This window comes from Poecilia formosa, unplaced genomic scaffold (genome assembly GCF_000485575.1).
Source record: "Poecilia formosa unplaced genomic scaffold, Poecilia_formosa-5.1.2 Scaffold108, whole genome shotgun sequence".
Lineage (NCBI taxonomy): Eukaryota > Metazoa > Chordata > Actinopteri > Cyprinodontiformes > Poeciliidae > Poecilia > Poecilia formosa.
The window spans coordinates 1,120,988-1,133,589 of NW_006800047.1; the positions used below are offsets into that span (position 1 = coordinate 1,120,988).

The 12,602-nt window shown below is 40.7% G+C and overlaps 1 long non-coding RNA gene across 1 annotated transcript; it reads right to left on the minus strand.

Annotated features, from left to right (window-relative positions):
• Nucleotides 1-4,989: 4,989 nt before the first annotated feature.
• LOC107837051 (uncharacterized) lies at nt 4,990-5,355 on the minus strand. The gene is made up of 2 exons (XR_001663029.1): nt 5,303-5,355; nt 4,990-5,219 (listed from the first exon to the last, which is right to left on the minus strand). It is a non-coding gene; the product is annotated as an uncharacterized LOC107837051 (long non-coding RNA).
• Nucleotides 5,356-12,602: the final 7,247 nt, after the last annotated feature.

Genomic DNA, 12,602 nt, shown 5'->3' on the forward strand with positions numbered 1-12,602 from the left:
TATTTTTTTTTCCTCCTCCACCTTCCTTCCTTCGCCCACATCCCTCGCTTTGAAAGGCGTATGGTCTTAGTTAGGGGGAAGAGCGTGATCTGGAACTTCATTAGAAATGTACTACACGTGCCTTCGCAAAAGTGATATGTAAGCAGAAAAAAAAAAAAAGAAACCCCGGTCGAGAACGCGCCGCCGCTTCGCCGTGGCGCTACTTTTCTGCCTCTGCGTGCCACGAGCAAGCCTCATTACCTTCAAAGAGCATTTTCAAACAGCGTTTCGGGACGCTTGCCAACATTTCTCTTTCCTCTGGAATTTTTCAAAACAATTTGGTTTGCCATCTTTATTTTTGTGATTTGAGCTCTGAATAATTAATGTTCGCTCTTCTTTGCCACATCAAGCGTGCCCACCCTCTCCTTCTCTGTTAGCTTGATTGAGAGAAAGGCGATAAATATAAAGATATCATTGTACACAGGTGTAACGTTCAAGGATGAGGACTGCACGTAATTACCAATAAAGGGCAAGTCATTAGCCCCAAGCGGTCACAAGTGCAAGAAATAACATATTGAGTGTCATTGACCGGATTAATCAATTTTACAGCTTCTTGCTTGTTTTTTTTTGTTTTGTTTTTATTTGGTTTTGTAGGTTGGGTGTTTTAGGATCCCTTAGCTGCAGGACAGAATGAAGCATTCAGCACATTTTTGCAGATACATAAAAGTCCCGGGGTTATGCCTCTCAGTGGAGTTTAAAATGAGCAGCGAGGCGGATGCTTCAGAAAAAATGAGAAAAAAAAAATGGAGTCAGAGTTAAAGATGAAACCAGACGGAACTCGGCTTGTTAGAAGACTTGCTTGCAAGAAATCAGTTTGCAAAAGCAAAAACTGCACCGTGTCTGCTTCGTTACATGTGGAGAATGTGAAGTAATGGGGGAAAACGAAGAGAGACCCAAAGACTGAATGGTTTCACAACCACGTCTGGGAAAAATAACGCCAGAGTAGTTTTCTGTTTGACTTCATCAGTTTCTTGTTGTTGATTTTGTCATTTTTGGCCTAGAGTATTTTCAACATGGCTTCAGTGAGGTCTGCAGGCACTCAGCTCACACACATTTCACTTATGAAGTTCTGCACTTTGGGTCATTGCAACCATTTGATCACTTTCTTTTTGAGGCTATTAGGATGTAGATTTGCGTGCATGTTTAAGAATTTTTTCTTGTTAACCCTCCTGCTGTCTAATGTACCGCAACGTATTCTTGGAAATTTGTGAGTTTTAAAAGTGGAAAATCTGCTGGGAAAAAAATAATAATTTTGCCAAGAATTTTTGAATTTTCAAGAAAATATCTTGAAAAAGTAAAAAAAAAAAAAAAAACACTTTCGAAATAAAAAAAATTGCATGTTTTTGTGGAGAAAATTTCTAAGATTAAATTAAACTTATACTTTAATTTTTCTAGCAAATTCTCCACTTCCCCGACCCTACATGTGTTGCTATGAGGGTTTTATTTTTGTGTCTTTGAATTACATTTTGTGGTTTCAAAGTCATATTTTCACCATATTTGTAAAAAAATAAAATAAATAAAAAAATCTTACATAAGTAAGTACGATGTAACTTGAATAAAATAAATTGCATGTCATAATTTAAAAACAAAGTGTTATTTATATATTAATGAATGTTACAGCCCCAAAACAAAAAACAAAAAAAATAATGAGTTTGGCAATTAAAAAATGTAACAAACATAGTTATTAGAAAATATAACATTTGTGGTCAATGCTAGTTTAGAAAGTCTCAAAATTAAAGATTAGAAAAAATATATAAAAAATATAACTGACACTTTTAGCGGCATCCTACTGTGGAAATTCAATGCAATTAAACCATGAAAGCGTTTCAAAACGGCTAAAACAAGTATATTATATCTATATTTAAAAACATCACTTGGTTCCTCTTCATTTTTTTAGTAATGTCATTGCAAAAGTCCAAAGAGTCACTAGCAAACATCCAACAACAAAGTGCTCACATTTGCTGATGATGTAAATCTGGAGCCCCTTGTCATTTCCTTATTTCTTTCTACACTCTGCTTTTATGTTCACTGTACAGGCCTTCATTATGAAGCTCCTTTCCAGCCACTGTATTTGTGTTTTCCCTGCCTGCACACATACAGCAGGGTGGACAGAGGGGATTTGTGAGTCTGGTGGATTGACGTGATGAGCTCTGGAACTCATCCTGCTGCCTCTTGACTGATGGCTGCCCTGCAGGCACGGCTCACCTGGTCGCCCCCCCCCACTGGGCCCCCCAGCGACCCTTCACCTCTCCCACAGTAAAATCAAAGCCCTGTGATCCGTTTCACTCTGTGGGAAAACCTGCAAACGGATCCAGCATCGTCACATTTTAAAATGTGGAACTTTGCTCCAATCAGAGATGATTGATGTAATCGAAACGAGGGAAGAGTCAGAAACCGTCAGACCTGAATTCAATGTGGATCAACCCTGAGGCAGACGGCATGCTTTCCAGGCAGACGTGACGTGAACCGCGGAAGGGTCTCCTCCGTAGCCGTACTCTTGCACGTCTCTTGGGGAGGTTTCTCCTCGCAGGAGAGACTTTTCCGTTTGCGAAACATATTTACTCAGCTGCGGTGTGGAGTCTGACGGTCTGAGCCATAAAATTCAATGGGGTGAAGATTACGGGCCTTGAACGACGCCGTGAAATATGAATTAAGTCGGCCGTTACTAGACTTGCAAAGGGACGGTTTAAGCTGTACTTGGGCAAATTGGGAAACAAATGTATTCTGCACGCTTTAACGGTAGGGAAAAGAAAAAAAAAAGAAAAAAACCGCAGCACTCTGCTTGCCAGGTTGCTGTCGTCAGCAACCAGACAGATGCTCTTATCTGTTTGTTCTTCCTGCATTCCCGGTCAAGTGTTTGAGGTCAAGCATGTTGACCCCCGTCCTGCAGCTCAGCAGCCACCGGTGATGGACCGCTATCTGATAGATGTGGACTACACATCCCTTCTCCTGCTCTGCGTCTCTCTTAAGCTCTCTATCTCCAGCTGAGATGAAGAGAGCTGCCCGGCATCCCCAGAGGACGGAATCAAAGTTGACCCCGCTACGGCCAGACACAGAGGGGAAGGGAGGCAGGGGAGACACAAAGGGAGGGCCCGAAGCGGCTTCCAGGTTCAAAGGCCTTTATCACCTCCAGAAGCTGACCACTGTCACCTCCAGTAGAGCCGACTGCCTTTGATTGTCTCCTTGTTCCCTTGTATCTACCAGGGGTTATCCGCCTCCGCTGATGCATGCTACAGGCTTTTAGCTTTGATAGTGGGGCTCTGAAGAGGGGAAGCGGCAGATGTCGTGTCTGACAAATCGTGCCCAAACAGTCGGGCTCCTTCCAAATTTTTTTTCCCCGTTTGGTGAAGTTTTCATTTCTTTTAAAGTGGTGGATGACGAAACAAAACAAAAAAGATCTAGTAGGACTGGCACACGTTTTGGTCTTAGGCCTCTGAGGGACATTTAAAAAAAGTCCACTTGTATGGAAGTAAGGCTGCATGCACACCAGCCCTGTTTAGTTTAATCAAATTCCAGTTTGTTTGCCTGAAAAGTCTGGTTTGTTTGGGGAAAGAGCTGAAATCTGATGTGGACCAAAGAAACTGAACTCTGGTTCGCCTAAAAACTTACAAATAGGTTTGGCTAAAGTGAACTCTGCGTATGTGGATGCAAGTGGACTGGAGATGGCTGCAAAAGCAGGAAGTGGAGTGTAGTGCAGGGCATTCTGGGTAAGTACAACCAAAACAAACATGGGAGTGTAGCGATATCAGGAGAAATGGCTTATGGGTTTTTACCTGTGACAAACAAGAAATCATATAACGGCTAAAATCGGATGCTACTCAATTTTTGCTTACATTTTGTGAAGAAGGAAGTTGCACTCAGCATCTTCAGAGGTTTGTGTGTCATCTTCTTCAGTAGTTCTTGGTGCAGCACCCCCACAGGTGAGGAGGTTAACATGTTTTTCAAACAGTTTGGTTCATTTGACACAATGAAATGTGAACGCAAACCACACAAGCTGAAAATATGACAAATGTTGCAATTTTAGACCCCAATTGAATCATAAGTGAAAACATCCTTAATCTCAGAGATTCATTGGACACCGGTGAACAGAAGATGAAAGATGAAATTCTTGTGCTACATGCAAAATGCTGAGAAAAGCAAACTAAGAGATTGGCATTAACTAAGATAGTTATTCTTCCACAGCTCAGGTGAAATAATCTGTTGGCAGAAAAACTATTAGGATGGATGGAACCTTGGAAGAAAATTTGTTAGAGGCTATAAAAATCTTAAGACTGGTTCACTGAGCAAAGAAAGTAGCTAATTCAGTATTTAAAAAATGAGTTAATTTGTAACAATCAACTTAAGTTTATCCAAACAAATATATTTATGTTAAACAAACATAAATAAAGTAAGTCTGACAAACTTCATTTGATTACATGTGAGAAATGAAGTCAGCGTTTTTAACATCCCATCTTAAAAATAGCTACAATGGTTAAAAGGTAGAGCTGCATTTTAGTCACTTTATGGCCTAGTTAAAGTTCAGAAGTAGATCCAATTAAGAATTAGGAACTCTGAAAAATCTCCAGATGTTAAAAAGCTCATAGATTGACCTCGAATTATGTCTGCCTGTAATTGCAGCATAAGGTGGTTTAAAATAAGTATTAGCTGTTTGTGATGAATACTAATGAATGCTGCACTTTTCAGATTTTAAGATTAACAAATTCCGAGCTAAATCAATTGATAAATACAACCAGCTGTGCTGATCTGATCACATAAACCCTAAAAACATCCAAAGAGCAAGAAACACTTTTCTCAGGATGCTGTTTGCTGCCTCTGCATTCACTTTCCACTTGATTAACTCCGTCCTCCCTGTGAGCGCCGCCATCAACGTCCTTCTTCTTCACCTGTCGTTTTGGGTCTTTTTACAGATTTAACTGAAATTTGCTGACACTGCCAATTTATATTTTTTTCGTCAGCCTTCGACTGAAACCCCATGTAAATCAAGTTAATGGCAGCAGGCTCCGATGGCATCGTTTTTTTTCTTTTTTTTCTTTCTTCCCTCTGACAGCGTATCGCGTTGCAGGGGAGACACATGGAATGTATTCTGAGGGTGTCGGAGGAGGGCAACGCACCTCATTGGCTTTCCTGTGATGTCCTCGACCGCTTTGAAGATGTCCTCCAGCTCCGTTCACCTTTGAATTCTTATCACGGCCCAATAGATCAGTAGTGAAATATACCCTCAAAAGTTATGAATTCATGAATTTTACACAGGAATATCTCTCACCAAGTCGGCATCACCAAGGGTAAAGTTTTCCTGCTCTAAGGGTAAAGTTGCAGGCTTGTAAAATAAATAAATAAATAAATAAGAATAAAAAAAAAAAAAGAAAAAACAAAAGTGGGAATTCAAAGCTAACACCTGGATCATGCTACATGGAATTAACTTCATGTGAGGGATCGCCTGTGCTTATTTCATAGAAAGGTCACCTTTTTATGAGGCTGATAAAGGTGGAAATCACACAGCATGGGAGGAAAAACGATGTACTACACTGCTTACGCTGTGCATCTTTAAAGGCTTGCAAAAAAAAAAAAAATGTTCACACCCCTTGATCTATTCCACGGTTTGCTACGTCTTAAGGACAAACTTTTTGTCTGCACTTAAAGTAGTTCTAAATTAAGCTGAGGTAGACAGACTGCTAATATTTAATTAGTGATGTTCGCAGATGCTCTTCATCCAGTCCATTTGTGTAATTTGTTTACCTTTTATTTATTTATTTTTCTTTGCTTATTTTGTCCCAACGTGGGATATATGCTTTTACTGTTCATAAATCGGACTTTTTAAATAAAGTTCAGTGAGTTAATTTAGTCACATTTGTTTATTTAATCTAATGAAAAAAAAAAAGTAAACCTTACAATTATGTAACCCAGTTATGTCAGCTGGTTCCACTAAAGAGAGTTCTTTAACCGAGACATGAAAGTATTAAAAATCAATCAACAAAATCCAAGAACACTTGAAATTAATTCGGACTGAACTAAACTGTCCTAAGTAAACTTTATTAGTATCTGGTAAATTTAACTTCACAGCATTAAGCTATGCAAACTTACATCTGCAATGTTGGATTTAGTGAAGTCAGTTTTTCTTTACTTCAATGATTACGTTAAAAGTAAATGCGTGATGCTCTACATTTTATAAAGTAGTTTTAGTGGAATCAGTTGAAAGAAGTGAATTCAACATTTCACTTCTTAGGCCTTGTAAACACATAGCCAGGTCTTTATAAAAGTGAATATCTCCACCACAGCATTTAAAAAATAATATTGTACACACGGGACCGGTTATTAAAAAAAGCCTTCGTCCACATGAACCCTATGAATTACGCCACTGAACGTTGATTTTAACATGCCAACCCAAAGGGGGTAGAGTAGTCAATGCTAAAACCTGAATCAGCCAATCACGATCCTTCAAAACAACCAAAACTTCCTGTTATGAATTAAACATGGCACCAGGAGGTTCACTTGCATGGATGGATACAAAGGTTATACCACTTTTAAGTACCGTGTCAGAATGTAAGTTCATAAAACACGAGGCAGTGTCGACTGGGAATCGTGTCAAAGCAAGTTTGCGGATGTTGAACAGGCGTTGTGCCTCTGTGTATGTGTAAAACAGCTGACCTCAAATGACCTTTTCTGCTTTACAACTCAGCATATTGGAGAAGTTGGTCTCATAAAAACAAACAAGCAAAAAGCGTCTGAACCACTGTAAAAATCAGCACCTGTCCGATAGCAGTCATTTTTCATTGTCGCATTATTTGTCACAAACTGTAAGGTGCAGAAGGCTAAATCTCAGGTTTATAATGTACAATAAGGAGAACTCAACAATTCTCCACTTTGGTTGGAGTTTGTATTATTGATAGTTTTTAGAGATTTAAAACTAACTTTATGTGTGGATTTTAGGCTAAATTGCGTAAAAATCCACTTGGTTTCCCAAATATCCGGATACGTGTCGACAAGGCCTCAAAGCGTGTTGACTCAAGGGGAGTCACTGAACATAAATCACTTTACACCAATTTAAATTTTTGTTTGTAAGACATGTTATAGCAATGCATCATATTCCTTGTTGCAAAAAATCCAAATAATCTGTCAGGCGACATCTTATATATGTCGTAAAACACCCGCCCATACTTCTTCACATTCTACATGAAGAAGTACGGGCGGGTTGACCGGTTTTCCCGAGGCGCTGCAAGAAGTGTAATTTCTCTGCCAGAACTTCCACATGTGCATCTCGCAGGAGTCATCAGGTTCTGCCACAATAAACGAGACTTTGTTTCTGCTAATTAGTGTGGTTTATTAACAAAAGGAGAGTTCAGACATGCCCTGCTACAGGTCGGTGTGTACCGTACAGTTCTGACTGTGTTTGCAGCTCTCATAATAGCTCCAGCAGTGACTCATTCCTTCTTCACGTTTGCACTTGCAAACAATCACGAGTCGAACAAGCGTGTGTTTGTCGGAGCTAATACATACACGCACACGCACACGTGCACACACACACACACACACACACACACACACAAAGGTTCATACAAACAGTGTATGGGAGATGCAGATAAACAGCTGTGATTTACTTTGCTTTTCCATCTCTACTAACACCAAAGTGCCAGATTGCAGCAGGCTTACTCACATCCCTTCTGTTTCCTCCGCTCAGAATCTGTTGGGAGGGCGCGCTGCCTGGTACACCGAGGCACGGTGCAGGTCAGCGGCAAGCAAGGCCCAGCTGGCAGATCGCCAGAGACGATGGAATAAACAACCGTGATTTACTCCTGCCTTGTTCGGCGGCTCTGAACGGGGTGGAGACGTCCGTCGCCGTGGTCTCTTCTCCTTGGAGAGAGCGACCCAGGCCAGAATGTCCCAAAGGTCAAGTTTGGGGAAGAAGGAAAAAAAAAAAAAAAAAGGGAAGCAGCTGGGAGTGTGAGAACACACAAATGGATTAACAATAGGAAATCACACACTTGCACAGAAAAAAAAAAAAAATGGCACACCACAGTATCACATCCTCTTGCTCTTATCGGGCCCACATCTGTTTCCTGGAGCTCTCGCCGGCTGACCAAATGCCGTGAAGCGGAGCGGGAAGAACACGGCTGCTGCTGCTGCTATTCATGAATGCTCATCTTCTCACAATCCCCCCCACCCCCGACTCATTTATCTCTCGTCACCCCTCACAACTGTAAACACTTCGAGGATGTTCGCTGCATCCTGGACAGGGCCTGGCGTAACAATAGGAGTGACCGCCGTCGACATGCTAGCACGGCCGTCGAGCGGATGCTGGATCCCGACGCTACGAGTGAACTCGTTTGTTGTTTAAAATTCAACCAGCAGGGCAGAAAGGACTTTTTTTCCCCCATTTTTAAACTCAGTTGAGAACTTTTCAATCCTGCATTCAATTCTGCACATTGTGACAACTGACCTGAGGTAAGCAATCTGGAGTAAAGTAGGATTCACCCGTTGGGTTCTTTCCTTTTCTATTTATCTCATCGTCTCATCGCCTCTCCATCCGCTGGTTCCTCTTCAATATATAAATGCGAGGATTCTAATAGCTTGAAGTAGATTTGATGTTAAACTGCATCAAATATCCAGATAAAATCCATTTGATGATTTTTAAGGTGTTACATAATTTGGCAGCAATACCTGCTGTTAGTTCAGAGCTTTTTCCTGTTGAGCCTCGTGGATTATGTAACCGCTTACTACTTTTCTCCAATGTTTTCTTTTGTTTTGTTTTAAACAGACTTGTGCACTGACGCTCTTTTTCTTAAATCACTGTTAAATCAATGCACCTACAGGGACAATTCCACATTTGGTATAAACGTCAAAGAATCAGTCTTGGAGTCAGATGCAAAAACATCAAAGTGGTGTATATAAAGGCTGTTTTAAGAATCTTTAGACAAAATAGTCAAAGATGTGTGTGTGTGTGTGTGTGTGTGTGTATGTGTTTTTTCCAACAACTGTACAGTTGTAATAAAAAAAAAAAAAGCAGGATAAATCTAAGGATAAAGTTCCTCTCTAGAATCTTGCAACAATATGTTTTAGGGGTGTAGTCACATGAGGAAATTCCTCTGGTTCACTCAGTGGGAAAGCAATGGCACTAATAGGGGCGCCGTGGTAGAGAGGGCACCAAAACAGTAAGAAAAAAAATATTTCTAGTCGACATCTTCAGTATTCCATAGCTGTTTGTGAATGTGTAAATGATATAATCAGTGTAGAGTAATATATAGTATCAAATAATATTGTGTACTATCTGTCTGCATACACCTCAGCAGATACACGCTTGTCCTCTTGTTTGGCCTGGACAGAAATCTTTCTGCTGCGGTTTGCTTTTACATTGTTCTTTCTTTGCAAGCAAACTATAATTGGCAAACAAAGCCATGCCGTTGGATTGAAATGATGGAGGCGGGAGAGAGCAACTGCATTACCATACATCTTTGAAGAGCAGAAGTAAGGCCTCCTGCACAACCAACAGGATCGGTAAGTCAACAACAAAACATATATATTCCTTGATGAATCTTTTACTTAGCTAATTTTTGCGCATGCTTGCTTACCATAATTAGAACAACAGAATAATGTATCATTAAAGAATGTACACACAGTCCTCCATCCACCAACACTATTAAAATATAACACAGATCAGAAAGCAGCTGAGCTTCACCAGAGTGGTGAGTGGGCAGATTAATAAGGTAAGATGGCATCTCCGTGGTGACCACAACACACGTGCATCACAGTCATACACCCACTCACGCATGCAATAATGCAGCCCAGGCAAGAGGGATTTATACGAAGCAGAGCTCAAAGGATGAAGGAGACGGCCTTACAGGAAGAGACCAGTCACCGACTGCTGACAGAGCAACTAACCCGTCAGGGCACCACATTAAACACCAGGGCAGCTTGTTAACCAGTGACTCAAATACATTTCTGTGATTTAAAGCAACAACAGCAGACTTCACAATATTAGTAATTCAGCTATTCGCTTTTGTTCAGCCAGAGAAGTTACACTAGAGGAATACTACGGCATATTAGGGCCATTGTAGATAGACAAAAAAAAAAGAGTACATTTTTGCCAAAAAATTTAATACATTTTGATATCAGTCTGAGTAAATTTTCAACTTTTTGAAATGTGGAATTTCAAAAATCCAAAATTTTCCAAATCTGCCACCGGTGCAGGCTGCAAAGGAGACGACGACGGCAGCAAGACGACCTTGGAGGATGACAGCACGCCATGTTTTTTTGATAACATCACATGAACGAATTTATACAAGTGATTTTAATTGTGTTTATTTACTGGAAACACTTCAATTGTGAAATCATGTTTTTTTTTATCGCCATTGATGGAATACTGAGAAAGTTTTGCGCACATTTGTAATGGAAACGCAGCTGCAGTTTCAGCTTTGAAACATTTAACTGACAAAAAAAAGTCAAAAACAGAAGGTTTATTTAAGGTTACAATACTTTTCTTCAACACAAACTCATATCCGGTTGTTTCAGGAAGAGCTCAGGACGTATCACTCCCAGACAATTTTTTTTTTTTCTAAGGATGCCTTTTGTCTCATTATATACATTTTAGGAAAGTTAACGTTTACCTCGAGCGAAACAAAGGAAAACAGTAAGTGAGAGTGAGCAAAGGGCAATAATTTGTTCCATTGTGCTCGGAGCGTTTTAAACACCGAAGCAGAGCGTGGCTGCATGTGATGGAGCATCGTGTTTTTGCGCCCAGCATGGATGCGCCACAGGATGTAAATGAGACCTTGATTGCATTAGTAACCATTTTCCTCCTCCGACGCGCGGCACATACAGATGTTAGGGATCTGCAAACCACACACTTCCCCCTCCCCTCCTGCCCCCTTTGAACCCGGCCTGCAGGGGTTAAGCGCAGCAAAACAGTGCAGCTGTAAGAGATTTGCCTCTCCACCCACCTCCTCCTCCTCAAGATCTGCATTGCTTCATCTTCCCATCCCACACAATAGCATCGCTTGCCTCCAGCTGACCTGTGCTGGTAGGCCACTGCCACTTCTGTTGCCATAAGCCAGCTGGTTTCCTCTGCCTGTGCGCGGGCATTGGTAAGTGTGGAAATATTCTGATTCAACCCACCAAAGGAAGAAAAAAAAAAGAGCTTTGCTGCTAGTGGGCTTCCCTTCGCTTCTCAAAACTTCACACACAAACAGATCTGCTCCAGTGAAAAAAGGGTGTGAAAGAGGTTATGAATGAAAAGCGAGGCAGCGATACTGAACAAAATGTCTGAGTCATTTCAAACTCATCGTAATCCTTCCTCTCATCCTGAGTCCCCCTCCTCCCCCGAGACAATCCATCATCCCTGTAATTCATGTAATACTTCTGAATGGAGAAGCTAATAAGGCTACGCTCACACATGTTCACTCCATGTTCAATTCAGATTATTTTGCTCACTTATCTTTTATTTTTTTCCGTTCATATTACTGAACGACTGCAATCAAACTTCTGCGTGAACCTGCAAATGGAGAAGAGGAACGTAGACGTCACAGAGCAGCGCACTGTTTACGTAGGTGATAATGGACGCCGCTGCTTATGGTTGGTTGAAACGGCAAAATTCAAGAGAACTTTCTCAGTTTTGCAAATACGTTTTCAGGTGGTTTTTGGTTTGTCACAAAAAAATAAATAAAAAAGAGTTGATGCGCTAACGGGGAGATGGAAACACGTTTGCCGAATAAGTTCTGACGCTGCAAACGTTCCCATCCACTGGTGGCTCTGTGCCTTATCAGAGGCACACAACTTATCCAAACCTCCAGCGTGGAAGGGAAAACTCTCCATTTTTTTGTATTACGTAGGATCAACATGTGACAAAATGACTTTTTTGTGTGTGTAGCCTGGTTGATTCGCTCCAAACCAGTAAATCAAAAACAATCAAGTAATAGTCCCAGCGGGAGAAATGGCTCATGGTCTTTCACCACAAACAAAAGCTAAATCCTACAACCGCTAAAATCCGACATCCACTTTACTTCTGTTCACATTTTGTGAAGGAGGAAGTTAAGCTCATGTTTTCGTGTCGTGTCCTTCAGAGGTTCCTGGTTTTCAGAGGGTTTGGTTTGTTTGACACAGTGCAGGGAGAAAGTGAGCTGCACCAGCTGAAAATGTAACGAATGTTGCAATTTTGTTCTCAGACAAAACTGCAACATTTGTTACAATTTTGTTACAAAACTATAGAACATTTAGAAACTTTAGAAAACCACTAGTGAACCTGCAGTCTGAAGGCGAAGCGCTCCATTGGGAACACAATCAGATCTCTGATATATGAAGATCAGTCGAGGCCTTTATATTCTACTCTGAACTTAACATTGAGTCGGTGAAGTAGAGCTTCTGATGAGGCTTCTAATTGAATAGTTTGGACTTCCTGGAGGTAAAGAATTCAAATACTGTAGCCTCAAAGTAACAAATGAGTAGAAATGAGTAGACACTCTTATTTTGGCAATAATGTGGAAATGAACTAGAAGCCTGTTTAGTATTGGATTTAAATGACATATCCTGGTCAAAGATAACACCAAGGTTCTTTTTAAAAAAAATTTTTTTATCAC